The sequence below is a fragment of the Candoia aspera genome, chromosome 4 (genome assembly GCF_035149785.1).
Source record: "Candoia aspera isolate rCanAsp1 chromosome 4, rCanAsp1.hap2, whole genome shotgun sequence".
Classification (NCBI taxonomy): Eukaryota; Metazoa; Chordata; class Lepidosauria; order Squamata; family Boidae; genus Candoia; species Candoia aspera.
Genome location: NC_086156.1, coordinates 26,519,082 through 26,534,511, shown reverse-complemented (window position 1 = coordinate 26,534,511; position 15,430 = coordinate 26,519,082).

Genomic DNA, 15,430 nt, shown 5'->3' with positions numbered 1-15,430 from the left:
TCCGTGTGAACAAGGCTTCCTTTGGAGGTGCTGCCCCCCAATTATTATTATTTTTCTTCTCCCTTTATCAGTAATTTGGGACAAGCCTCCACAGGGAAACTTTATCTCCCCCAGCAGGCAACTCCCACCAGCTTGCAGGGATGACTGGGGTACCAATAGCCCAGGGATGAATAATTGAAGTAGGTCCAATGATTCATCTGTAGCAACTTTGATAGAATATTTTGGATGTCAGGCCTGCTCTCATTTAGAGATGGAGCCCCAGGTCTCAATTAAAGGAGTGGAAGGGTGATTTTTAAGCAAACAAAATAAAAAATTCAAATAAGCCCTTGATGAGAGGATTTTTTTAAAAAAAATAATTACATCAATAGCAGGACTGAGCTATACAAAATACTTTGCAGATCCAAAAACATCTATCTCAGGCTGCTTGACTGTAGACATTTCTGATGCTTGTTCCATTGTTTATTTTATTCTAGGCTTAGTCAAGACATACCACAGCTACGGGCAAAGGCATTCATTTCCTAGATAGTGAGACAGCCCCATGCATAATTATAGAATTTGGGATGTACAAGAGAAAGAAATTAATCTACAAAGACTGTGGATTCTGCTATCATTCAGTGGCCATTTCCACACTACAGGAATCACTTACTGTCTTCTGGGGTCATTTAGTGATTGTTGAGACAATGTTATATAGGCATACATAACAGTGATGATTGGGTGGTTCTGGAATGTTCTGGAGGCTTTTCCTCACATCTAAGCTGAAGTACCATCCACCCATTTTTGAGTTGACAGAAAACTATACCATCATGGTATCTGTTGACCCCATGGCTAATCCATATCCTGGCTCTACTGCTTCTGTTTCCAGTTATTGCAATCACCAGACCCACTTCCAAGTTGCAAAGCTTAACAAATCTGATACACTTTGAAGCTGATCTTGGATTGAGTCAGAATAAGGATAAGACTATTTTAATACTGGCAGAGGGAAGGATGAGTTAAGCCTTCACAGGGTGGAGAGAAGAGACATCAAAGGGGCAAGCCAGAAAAGTAAGTTGCCATGGCTATAATTTGATGCAAATGGAGAAAGGTTCTAAAAGCCACTAGTGGGGAAATACTCTATACAACAAGAGAAGGGGGAACAGTTTTGGATTCTAAGCCACTAAGAGCAATGGAGTATTTGCTGAAACTTGAGAAGAACAGATAGAAAATGAGCTTGTCTAGATGATGAATGATGTAACTAATTTTTTATATGCATCACCGAATTGCATCAGTATGTAATTGGTATTCAGGTATTTCTCTCCTAACAACTCTGGGGAGCAAATTTGGTTTGAAGTTCATGTATTTTAACTAAGATAGTTGTGAATATATAAACTTTAAGGAATTCAACTAGAAACTAAAGAAGTACAACAATCTCCTACAGTGCATTTTTCAGGATAATAAATGATGAGAAAAAGCACCTCAAATGCAGAAGGATGAAGAACCCCCTTCCCTACTTAAGACCAGAGTCTATACTATCGACATACCACTCTCAAAAGCAAAAAAGTTAACACTAGCTAAGCGAGAAAGGAATATTATCTTCATGTTAATACAGAAATGTGAACTTGGTAATTAAAATCCTTTTTTAAAAAAAATTCTAAGGCTGTTATCTAGTACAGATATGCACATACACACACACACACATTCCTGTTAAACCGAATTTCACTAAGTATATGCATATACAATTGCACTATTGATGTACTAGGACATGGTTTGAATTGAATAAAATTGTTCATCAGGTCAAAAAGGAACACTTGACTATATGTCAGAATGCCAATTTCAGCTCTTTAGAGAGACGACTGTAATAAGGAATCTTGTGTAACACTGAAACTGGAACTATATTGGATCCATTTTTGGAACCTAACACATCTAGCATCCTGTTTCCAACAGGAATCAGCCACATGCCTCTAGAAGTTCATAAATAGGGTACAGATAGACCTAATAATATTTCTTCAATTTATTTTCTCTTGTTCTTGGCAATTTTAGCATGAATAGGACATGTAGCTAGTTTGAGAACCATCACAAATATTTGATTGCAAATCAAACACTGAGATAATCATTCCAAGCCTCATTATTAGGACTACCTGGAGGGAAAATACAAGTATGGTGGCCACAACTATCCATATAATGGATGGGGACTGGAAATCAGTGACCCTCCAAAGGTTGCTAGACTAAACACTCATCATCCCTGTTCACTGAGTATGCTGGCTGAGATTCATAGGAATTGGAATCCAACAACATATAAAGTACTATGGGTTTGATACACAAGTAGATGTATGTATGTTCTGAGCCCTTACTTATCTAAAATGGAGCTTGCTTTGGGACATAACAAGCAGGACCCTGTAATGATGTAAAGTCCCTCACCCCCAGCAAGTTATTTCTCTTCTGTTCTTTCCCTAGCTGTGTTAAAGAATTAGACAGCAGATCATATGAATGAAGACCTGGAGAAGTGCTGCCAGAGCAGATATTACAGCATATTAGATTAGCTGTCTGTGTTCCTAATGGGCTTAGGTTTGGAGCTGCCAATTCAGTACCTCAGTATTTGGTAGCATAGCATAGTGGTCTAAAATTGGCAGAGGGCAGTTTCTTTCCCTAAAATTCCCTTATATCATGCAAGAAGGGGAAAAAAATGTTTTACGGGAAGCTTAAACTATTATCCCCACCCTCATAATCTAGACAATCTTCCAAGTACATAGAAACCCATTATCTTATTTCTGAGTGACCCATTTCCTTGCAAATTGATGGGCACTCAGACTGCTGTTAGAGGAAATAAATTCATTTAGATGAGTTGTTTTAGTCAGTTTGCAAAACTCACAGTCTGATTGTAATTGTATAGGCTGTATCTTTGTGCCCCACACCCCCAATCATCACCTCTGATGATGGGCAGAAAAAAATTCATTTGATTTAATCTGTGAGTCAGTCATCAGAAGTACAAATCCAAAAGGTTTTCTGATGGTTTGAGGAAAACTGAGCTGGCCTTCTCTCCTTTACTGCCTTATAGATTGCTCTTGTCTTTTTTTACAGCTAGTTAAAAAAAGTGATATTGACAGTAATTTACGTTTGATATGTCTCGATGTGATTAGCAGCAAAAAATAATTACACCAACAAAATAGTCCAATTAGGAGATACATATCTTCTAAGTGAAGGGAAAAATAATCCTAACCAGCTTCCCTTTTTTTCATCTGCTTGCTGACAGTATCAGTTCTATTGTAATAGTTTTATGTGCTTTAGGAATTTTTGTATTTATTTGACAGTGAGGTTTAAAAACTTCTCTCTTGCATGCTTACTTTTTGTGCCTATGAAGTGTTTCATTGAAAAAATTAGTAGACAAGCAATTAGAAAGGCAGACAGACACATTCAGACATGGTGCCCTTTCATTTCCATATACAATCTGAACATTTTAATCATTTTGGGTCTTTCCCCACTGCTGAGTTAAAGTTATATCTACCCATTCTTGAGTCAACAGAAAACTACATTGGAATTATTTTTTTATTTTATTTTATTTTTATCCTGCCCTTATTATTTTTATAAATAACTTAAGGTGGTGAACATACCTTCCTCCTCCTCTTTTCCCCACAACAGCAACCCTGTGAGGTGAGTTTGGCTGAGAGAGAGTGACTGGCCCAAGGCCACCCAGCTGGCTTTTATGCCTAAGGCGGGACTAGATCTCACAGTCTCCTGGTTTCTAGCCCAGCACCTTAACCACGTTGTCCCCATTCTGCTTTTACTGCATCTGTTTCAGGTCACTGCCAGTTACTATCTTAACACCAGTATAGCTAAGGACAACTTAAACCTGTCTCATTCATGGGCTGGGCCAGAGATGAAAGTAATATCATAGGGAATGTCAAAAAAAGAAATACATTGCCAGAGCCTGTTTGTACAAGTGAGGAAAGGACCTTTGTCTAGATAGCCTTCCTAGAAATATCTTCCTGGGGTGATTTGTCTCTAAGGCACACTTATGCCATTTTCCTCTGTGAATATGACATGGAATCAACCTGAGAATTTGTTCATCATAATCACTACTATAAACAATAATTTCCTTTCATTTATTTGTATTGGTAGCTCTAAGAAGATATTTATCCATGGTAGGATGCCATACTTGCCCAATGCAATGGGCTCACCTGGGTCTCCTAAGGAACATTTCCTTACCCACTGTGGCTTATCAGGCAAATGATACAATCATCACTGGCTACCTAGGTGGTGCCACCATATCCTTTGTTGCAAGGAAAAGAGCATTTGGGCTGTGCATGCAAGAGATTCCATTCTTGCGTTTTCAGCTAGACCTGGAAAAGCTGCCTGAAATCTTGGACAGTTGCTGCCAGCTACTACTGCCAGAGAGGAGTCCATTGGATTAAGGTTGTGAGTCAGGATAAGGCAGCTTCCTGTGTTCCTTTACACTTTTGCTTTGATGATCCAGCTAGGTGGCACCATCTTACTCAAGCCATTTGTATGCCTTGTTAATTTACAAGAAGTATTGCTCTTTTTTCTTTAGTTTTCTTATAATTCTCTTTATGATTAAATACATTCTATTTATGTTTTAATCTTAGTTTTAAAATTTGTAAACCCCCCCCCTTTTCATCAAACAGCTGTCAAGATTCAAATAGTGGTTTTTTTTGTAAAATATCACAAACTGAAAAATGTAATCATGAAACTGTTTTAAAATGTAATAAAGTAAAACCCAGGCTGACCAAGTAAATAGCCTGGGTCAAGACCATTGGATTGTTGCACTGAGTGGGATTTGGACTTGATGGCCTCTTCCAACTCTATGATTCTATTCTATTCTGACTTACTTTCTGCACTGCTGCAGTGAAGTGCTATCCCCCCAAAAATACCAGCATAAAATTTACTACCATCATTGTGAATCCCTATTCTGCCTTTGTTGTGTCCTGACTTGTTGCTGAATAGTGCTGCTGTGCTGATTTTGTGGGTACACCATGTGATAATCAAAGTAATTAGTTGTTTCCTCTAGATTTACTGCCTTTCCTCTTCTCGTTGTCACTGGCTGGCAGGGGAAAAAAATCTGCCAATTTGTTGCAGGATTTTCTCTAAGTTCCTCCCTGTGTCCTTCCTCCTACACCTCATTCTCTTGTGACCTGAGCTGTTAACAACAACAACAAATCACAAAGAAAGACAAGTCACATGCAAATAAAATTATTTCTCATAGGATCTCTCTGCCTTTCCTTTCCTTTTATACCAGTGTTTCTCAACCTCACAACTTTAAGATGTATGGACTTCAACTCCCCAAATTCCCCAGCCAGCAAGTTTCTGAGGTTGAGAAACACTGCCTTATACAGACAACAAATGCTAACTTTCAGATTCCCCCTTGCTCTGTTGGGAGGCCACAGGGGAGGGGCATCCCATCATTCTACTGTATTTATAGTAATACTGTCTATGCAGTCTAGTGTTATTGCACAAATTTGGTGGATCAGCAGCATAGCATTGCTGTACCCAGCTATTTAGGGAAACAACTGCAGAAAGACAGAAGATGAGGCTGACCATGGACTGAAGGAGAGTGGATGTGCCCACATCAGCTTGAAATTGCCAATAAACACCACCTTGGTTATACCTACTGTTGGTCACCTGACTTCACTTCTAATGTAATGGATGGTGAACAGTAACAGATTTTATATACTTTGCAGCTAGTGTTGGATCTTGTCAAGAAGGAAAATGTACTTTAACATTAGCAGAGCAAAGAAAGCCATAAGGCAAAGTCATGGGGTCACAGCAGAAAAACATGATGCCAGGGCATGTTTGAGCTCTGGTTAGGTACAAGTGGCGAAGTCTTGTGGTATGAATGGATAATAATTCTGAAATCATTCTTGTGTGGGGAGAAATTTCCTAGTCTTCTTTGTTATATACATAGTACATAAGCAGTATTGTAGGAATAGCTTGGTCAATAGATCTTAAATTGTAAGTAGACTGAACAGGGAGAAATATTCCTTTAGATATTGGCTTCTCAAAACCTTTATGTTTTAACGATCAAAATCAAGATTCTGGCTTGGCTGAAGGAATAGAAGTAATGGACCTAAATATAATATATGTTATTAATATAATTCAATGTAATTTATATATAAAATGTAATAATAAATAAGATTTAAAAATGTTAAAATGAATAGATGTAATAATATCCTTCTTAACATTTCTTGCAGTTGCACTAATTGAACCTTCTGGACTATTTGGAAGGGCAGTCCCATGTCAAATGAATAACATTAATCCAATCAATATGATCCCCCATTTTCTCCAGATCTTGTGCATTCACTCTCTTCAGTACTGACCACAACATTCTACAATTAAAACTCCCCCCCAAACAAATAGTTTTTCTACTCTTAGCAGAACTATCTCCTTGCTAAAAGGAATAAAAGCATTATTTGAAGTAGTTGGTGCCCTCTAAAGATCAAAATGAAGCAGAATTACTGCAAAGGGCTAGACTATTATGTGGATGGTCAGAGTATAAAGTCAGGAAGGCTGTAATGTAAGTTACTTGACATTTTATCAGAAAGCAAAATTGATGCTAGTTCTATAGGGTAATAACCCTTTACATTAATAAGACAAATAACGGGGAAAGTGGACCTTTGTGTTTTGCTGAGGGGTGCATTCTGTTTGGAGGAATGCAAAGGAGTGATGTAATTTGTAATGTGATGTAATTATTTGTAATTAAATTTGTCTCTGTGTTTAAAAAAGAAAAGGGAACAGCTTCTTACTCTCTCTTGCTTCCCTGTCTTCAAAATGTAGTTTAGAATGATGTTTTTCTGTCCTCAGGCATTCCTTAATAACTGTACTTTTCATTGGAAATACTGTAGATAGATAGATAGATAGATAGATAGATAGATAGATAGATAGATAGATAGATAGATAGATAGATAGATAGATCCCTTCTCACCCCTATGAGTTGTATGCGGCTTCCTCAAGGCCTGGGAGTTTGAGGGTTCTGCGCAGTATCTTAGCTGTTCCTAGCACTGCACTGTTCCAGACAGATTGCTCTGATGTTGTTCCTGGGATCTGTTGAAGCCACTCTCCCAGTGTAGGAGTCACTGCCCCGAGTGCTCCTATCACCACTGGGACCACTTTGGCCTATTATATTGTTTTACTCTTTTTAATAGAACACGCTGATAATTACTTGGCATTTTTCCAGCACACTGCTTATGCTCAGGAGCCCATCCTCTAACAGGGGCCCTGACAGAATTTAAAGTTCCAAAAAAGCTATGAACTCAGACTAGCTTCCAAGCTGTGGAAAATCGGGAATAAAAGTATACAAAGATAAATGCATAGATCACAGAATTGGCAATGTAACTGTAGATAGGCAAGATGCCCAGCTGGAATTTTTGTGGATTTTTTTTAACCTTTGCCAAGCAGTTGCAAGAAGCTAAGATGCAGCTGCAGAAAGCAATGTGCCTTGGACCTCTTTTTATCTTCAAAGATTGGGGAAAATGGGCCTATGGTATGGAGTTGTTCTTGGAAACCTTTGGATTATGTCAAGTGCTGGAAATCCAAAGAGTCTTTGGAGGGGAGGAGCAAAGAGCTCGGGAAGCCCAAAATTGGAAACCCTATGCACCTATCTATGGATGTGTAAGTAGCAGTGTATTTGTCCATGTCAGGGAACTGAGAAATGTGAAAGAGATTTGAGACAAATGAAAGAAAACTTACCATAGAAAGACCATAGGTTCTGTTGTGCGCCTGATGGAAAGAATGTGCTCTTTAAGAATGAATGCATCATGACACAAGCATCTCAGTCCATGTGAGCCAGATACTTGATCAAAGGGAGCTGCTTAAAAATAATGGATAGAACTGCAAGAAGAAACTATAGTTGCTTTCCTTTGATGTCCATCCCAACATAGGAATGTGCTGAAGGGGCAATAATGCTTCAGGAAAGTCTGAGTTTGGATCAGATATAATCCTCAATACATAAGGAGGAATCTCCAATGGGAATAGATACATTCTCTCCGTAAACAGAAGCCTCTGTTTTGAAAGGTAGAGAAAAATCCTGCTTTATCTGGAAAAGCAGATCATACCTGAGGGCATTTTGTCCACAAAGGCCCTGACCAGCATTTCAAAGATGCAAATAGAGAGAGAGAGAGCTAGCTAAGACTCAGGTTTCTCCTCTTGAGGAAAGGGAGAAAGGGCAAGGTGAGAAAAGGCTGGAGAAGAAGGTGGAGATAAGCCTACAAATAGGGCATAACACATTGTGGGAAAGAGAAGTGGATGCCTCAAAGGAGCTAGGCAGCCAGTGCCACTAAAGATGGTGGCAATCTGCATTCAATTTATCTGGACAACAGAGCAACTGCTGCAGTGTTTAAAAATAAAGATTTCATTGTCGATTTTGATATAAAGGGTTAGACCATGGTAGCAAATGGAAAGCAAGTAAGTTCTCAAGAGATTGGAGCGACTGTAATCAAGTACTCACTGACTGATGAAGAGATGACTGCTTTGCATGTTAAAGATGCACTATATTCTCCAGAATTGTAAGTTGACATGACTGACTTCACTAGCTAGAATGTATTCAGCCACGGTGGAAGACAGTGCTATGGCAGCTTGCTTCCTGCTAGCCCAACTGATTGCTATAACACAATAGAAATGCAGGTGCCCACTTTTAGATTGGTAATATCCATCCAACCTGCATCCATGTATTCAATTAGTTCAGGGATGCTGCTTGCTGGCAGCTGTAAATCAACAGTGCCCTTGAGATATCTGCCCAGCCTCTTCATTGCACTCCAGTCACTTTGGGTTAAGCACATACTTTTTAAACATAGAATTCTCAGAACTGGGGCAATGTCTGGTCCAGTTATCCTTGGCACACACATACAGAAGCTTTTCAGCTGTGGTTCTGAATTTACTGTTGTCGTGTAAAGGTTTGCTGTTCTTTCTTTCATGTAGAAAGTTAACTTCCATGGGTGCACTGACTGAATTAGCCTCAGTCAGCCCTAGGCATTCTAAAATTCTCATAATCTTCTATTTCTGGTTGAGGAAGTTAGGGAAAACCCAGTTGTGCCCTACTGTTTTGGTAACTCTGAAGTCATCTCAGGTCATATAGCTATCTTGCCCAAATATAATGTTATAATTGACACAAAGCATGGCAGTACAAATTTGTCATACTTATGGGGCATGCCATTAGACATTATATGTCATTCTGATTATGTGTACTTCAAGCCTGAAGTTCCAAACTCTAAAGAATAGCTCACACAAAAAAAGAAAAGGCCATTGCCCTTGTTTACATGCTCACATTTGACCAACATAAGTGGATCAAAAAAAGGTGAAGACATCAGTCCCAAACTGTAACTGCATGAAATATATCTGAAAAAAATGGGACTGTAACTTTTTCCAACTCCTAATGAGAATATGTGGGGCCAGGACAAAATTTAATTTGATTTCCATTGTTTACATTTAAATTTAATTAAAAATATTATCCTGCAGTTCCAATTTAGATGCTTGTTTTTATTCATCTTCCACAGCTATATTTAGTTGCCATAGCATAATCCCACACAGTAATCCAAGCAATTAATTACATAAGAATGTTTTTCAGAGTAAGCATAAATACAAATTGTTTTCAAGGAATGCAAAATACTTTATTTTGATTTTTTTCCCCATTGGAATTGTTCATAGATTATATAAACCAGGAGCAGGCCAAAGACCCAGGCTGCTTTCTTGAATATAAATTACTAAGTGGGAAAAATACAGGTTACAGATAAAAAGGACATAGATATCTATTAGAACAGAATATACATATGTGTTAATTCAAATGATGTAATTTGCATCATATCCATAATAATTCCATGATACGTGTTAATGCCATGGATGCCCCCACAAAATAGAGTTGTCAAGCGGCAAATTTCCAGGTCATTTGTGGAAAATATGGAGAAGATCTCTTAAACCAATTTTTTAGAATTCTGTGTGAGTTGGCCTACAAACTGTTACACAATTAAATATTCATATCTTCTGATACTTCCAGCAATACATAAGTAAAAATACATACATTCAAAACAAGCAAAAAGTGACATCTTATTTTCTAATCCCAAGAATTGTACAATGTGTTAATTGTCAGTGTGCTACTGTAATGATAAAACTTTTTTATACTGATCTGGAAATAACCTTGATGAAACATCTGGAATTGTTTCTTAGTAAAGAAGCACTGAATTAGCCCACGTGTCTCCATTATTTATTTGAGGCTGCAATCCCATGCACCTGTGTCTGTAAGTAAGCCTCACTGAGCACAGTAGGACTTACTTCTGACCAAACTTGAACAGGATTGCATTGCTTGATGTTTGATGTTGAACACCTGATACCTGCCCATGAAAATATTTGGCAGCTTCTTCATGTCATGCCAGTAGCCAAGCAGCTTTTTAGTATTGGACTTGGATGCATGTTCTGCATCAGAGAAGAAGTCCCTGCATCAGAGAAGACCTTGTATATCAGAGAAACATATACTAATCATTGCTGATGTAATTTTGGAGGAACCATTGCAATGATTGAAATATTTGTCATTTTTTCTGTACTGACTACATGCCTATCAATGATATGCATCAGAGAATAGAATAAAATTTGTTTATTTATTAAAATAAAATAATTATTAATTAAATACGGTAAATTAAATTTATTAAATAAATAAAAATAAAAAAATTATTTAAAGTACATTTACTTTTGCATTAATTGAGAACTGTGGTTTTGAAGGACCTAGAAATAAGTTATTAGGTGTTTCTGGTCTGGAAAAAGTATCTCACAGGGCTGTGCAGCGTTTTGGAGAGAAAAAGGTGGTTCAGAGCAAGTGAGGGTGTCCATGTACCTGTTAGCAACTCCTTAAAGAAACTGCATGATCCCAGTTTAGTTTAAGAACTTATTGACAGTCAATGCGTGCTCATCCTATGGAAGTGTTTTAATTGAAACATTGAAGTGTGTTTGCAGTTATTTGCCTTATTGTGATGAAATATTATCTTAGGCTTGGTAAAAGACACCCTTGGGGTACTGCACATTAATAGTCAATGGTGTAGGGAAATTTCTGGAATCAGTTTGTGCCCAGCACCAAGTGTTATAATCTCAGCACTAGCTGTCTGGTCTCGTTGGTGTGATGAACAGCTTCCCGTACCTTGTTTTAGCAGTAGTAGGTTGATGCAGCAGCCGTAGGGGGGAAAAAAAGTTTAGTGCAAAGATGTTGCTGGCACTTGCTTACAGTTTTTTCTCACTGTCCCCTACCGAGCCCAGAAGCATTATGGGGGTATTAAAATGGCCAGTTCCATAGGTTCTGGTACTGGGGAAAAAGAAAACAAGAATAGCAACTGCCAAACACTGAGAAGACTTGGACTTAAATGACAATTGTTGACATGTGGTGTTGATACTGGATTCTATTAATATATTAATCATGACTTATATAAATATATTCCATTTATATATTAATATACATGAGTTGTATTAATGTAATATATTAATGTTGCATTACATTGACATCAAATGGACGGCTTTACAACAGCAATGCGCAGAAAAAAATCCTATAATGTTTATTTTGCCAATGAAAGAAAATCTGTTTTCAAGATTTCTTTCAAAGAATATTTTTATCACGAGTTTCCTCTAGGATCTTGCAGTTATTTACAGGGGCCAAGGGATTTATATGAATGTCCTGACCTTAAATCAAGCTCAGCTTTGGATACACTTCTAGGGGCATATATTTACAACTTTCTTGCCATAATATGGAAGTAGTTTCTTACTGCCTTCAGGTTTTTTTCACTTCCCAGTCTAGCCTCCTATAATTTACGGAGCTGCTAAAATGAAGATGTTCTTTTCATGAGGTGAGGATTTCATACGCTAAACATGTATAGCAAATAAACTATGGACCTTATATGTCAGACCGCATCACAGGAGAAAATCTTAGGTCTACAACCCTAGTGCATATTTCATACTTTATTTTTCATTTATTCTTTTTTATTACAACTAGCAGAGTTTTCTCATTCATATTTCAGAATTTTTCTTAGATAACCATCCTTCCCTACAGAACCTGAATTAATGACTAATTACAGTGTAACTTTATTGGTTTTTATAGTGGCACAATGTCTCCTATTATCAATGTGTCAAAAATGGTATTTTAATAATGAAAATTATAGCATAGTTAATTTCAGTATGGTTGTTTAATCATAAGAATCTAAGAACTGCTTTGGTTATTCAAATCATCAGACAAAAATCCATCTAACCCAGAAGCGACAGGATATCTTTGACAACTGGTGATTACTATTCTTTGTTCCCAGTGTCTGATCTTTAGAGGAATTGTGCATGTGATCCTGAAATATTTATTGATCTACTTTTTAAAGTTTTTCTTGCTAATATCAAAACAGTTTTAAGTATAATAAAACATAATAAAAAACAAAATTAGCAGAACACACCCCAAGAGACATAATTATTTGTAAGCTGCCCAGAGTCGTTGTACGTGAGATGGGTGGCAGAGAAATTTAATAAATAAATAAATAAGGAAATGCCCACCAAGAAACTGTATTTTTACTACCTTACTCATATGGCTGCAACAAGTGTTGCCCTGATTTTAAGTTGTGGAGAATTCAATTTTCTCTCTCTTTTGCTTGTTGGTTTCCCTTCTTTGCTACAGAATCACCATACTAAGATCAAATAAAGCAATATCCAGTACAGCAGCCTTTCTCAACCTTTTGATCCTGGAGGAACCCTTGAAATATTTTTCCAGCCTTGGGGAACCCCTGCACATTCAAGCTCAAATATAGGCCAGAAGTTACAAAATTATTATATTTGTTTCATGTGTAGGCCTGTATATGTGCATTGACAGTCTTCTTAAACTAAAAATAAAGAATGAAACTTAACTCTTTCATGTGAAGTGGCCTGAATTTGAAATAATTTTTTAAATGAATAGTGGTCCAATCATAAATGGCAAATAGATGGGAAAGTTTGACTAGGTGTCCAATTACAAATAGTTGGGAATCACCTTTTATGCAATAAGTTCATGGAGGACCCAAAAAGAGCACGTCACTGACAGAAGGAAGACATTATATCCTGGTGGCTATCAATTTTTTTGAGGCTAAACATCTATCCCAACTGCTGTATGCTCTTAAGACTGTTCTTACCATACCTTTATTAATCTGGAAAGGGTTCAGTCAAAATTCCTCTGGGCTATGGCTGAAAGCCTTCAGCAAAGGATCGTTACCTTGTCATGGTGCTGGAGCTTGAGCACCTCAATGATGCCATGAGCTAAACCGTGAAGGGCCACCCAAGATGGGAAGGTCATGACAGAGAGGTCAGACTAAATGCGATCCCTGGGGAAGGTAATGGCAACCCACCCCAGTATTCTTGCCGTGAAAACTAAATGAATCAGTACAACCAGAGATATGTCGGTATACCATCGGAAGATGAGACCCCCAGGTCAGAAGATGGTCAAAATGCTACTGGGGAGGAACAGAGGATGAGTTCAGCTAGCCCCAGACGTGATGACGCAGCTAGCTCAAAGCCGAAAGGACGGCTAGCAGCCGACGGTGCTGGTGGTGAACGGCGAATCCGATGTTCTAAGGATCAATGCACCATTGGAACCTGGAATGTAAGATCTATGAGCCAGGGCAAATTGGATGTGGTTATTGGTGAGATGTCAAGATTAAAGATAGACATTTTGGGCGTCAGTGAACTGAAATGGACTGGAATGGGCCACTTCACATCAAATGACCACCAGATCTACTACTGTGGACAAGAGGACCACAGAAGAAATGGAGTAGCCTTCATAATTAATAGTAAAGTGGCTAAAGCAGTGCTTGGATACAACCCAAAAAACGACAGAATGATCTCAATTCGAATTCAGGGCAAGCCATCTAACATCACAGTGATCCAAATATACGCCCCAACCACAAATGCTGAAGAAGCTGAAGTAGAGCAGTTCTATGAGGATCTGCAGCACCTACTGGACAACACACCTAAAAGAGATGTTATTTTCATCACAGGAGACTGGAATGCTAAGGTGGGCAGTCAAATGACACCTGGAATTACAGGTAAGTATGGCCTGTGAGAACAAAATGAAGCAGGACATAGGCTGATAGAATTTTGCCAAGACAACTCACTCTGCATAACAAACACTCTCTTCCAACAACCTAAGAGACGGCTTTATACATGGACTTCACCAGATGGACAACACCGAAATCAGATTGACTACATCCTTTGCAGCCAAAGGTGGCGGACATCTGTACAGTCAGTAAAAACAAGACCTGGAGCTGACTGTAGTTCAGATCACGAACTTCTTCTTGTACAATTTAGGATCAGACTAAAGAGATTAGGGAAGACCCACAGATCAGCTAGATATGAGCTCACTAATATTCCTAAGGAATATGCAGTGGAGGTGAAGAATAGATTTAAGGGACTGGACTTAGTAGATAGGGTCCCGGAAGAACTCTGGACGGAAGTTCGCAGCATTGTTCAAGAGGCGGCAACAAAATACATCCCAAAGAAAGAGAAAACCAAGAAGGCAAAATGGCTGTCTGCTGAGACACTAGAAGTAGCCCAAGAAAGAAGGAAAGCAAAAGGCAACAGTGACAGGGGGAGATATGCCCAATTAAATGCAAAATTCCAGAGGCTAGCCAGAAGAGAGAAGGAATTATTTTTAAACAAGCAATGCGCGGAAGTGGAAGAAGACAATAGAATAGGAAGGACAAGAGACCTCTTCCAGAAAATTAGAAACATTGGAGGTAAATTCCAGGCAAAAATGGGTATGATCAAAAACAAAGATGGCAAGGACCTAACAGAAGAAGAAGAGATCAAGAAAAGGTGGCAAGAATATACAGAAGACCTGTATAGGAAGGATAACAATATCGGGGATAGCTTTGACGGTGTGGTCAGTGAGCTAGAGCCAGACATCCTGAAGAGTGAGGTTGAGTGGGCCTTAAGAAGCATTGCTAATAACAAGGCAGCAGGAGACGACGGCATCCCAGCTGAACTGTTCAAAATCTTGCAAAATGATGCTGTCAAGGTAATGCATGCTATATGCCAGCAAATTTGGAAAACACAAGAATGGCCATCAGATTGGAAAAAATCAACTTATATCCCCATACCAAAAAAGGGAAACACTAAAGAATGTTCAAACTATCGAACAGTGGCACTCATTTCACATGCCAGTAAGGTAATGCTCAAGATCCTGCAAGGTAGACTTCAGCAGTTCATGGAGCGAGAATTGCCAGATGTACAAGCTGGCTTTAGAAAAGGCAGAGGAACTAGAGACCAAATTGCCAATATCCGCTGGATAATGGAAAAAGCCAGGGAGTTTCAGAAAAACATCTATTTCTGTTTTATTGACTATTCTAAAGCCTTTGACTGTGTGGACCATAACGAATTGTGGCAAGTTCTTAGTGGTATGGGGATACCAAGTCATCTTGTATGCCTCCTGAAGAATCTGTATAACGACCAAGTAGCAACAGTAAGAACAGAC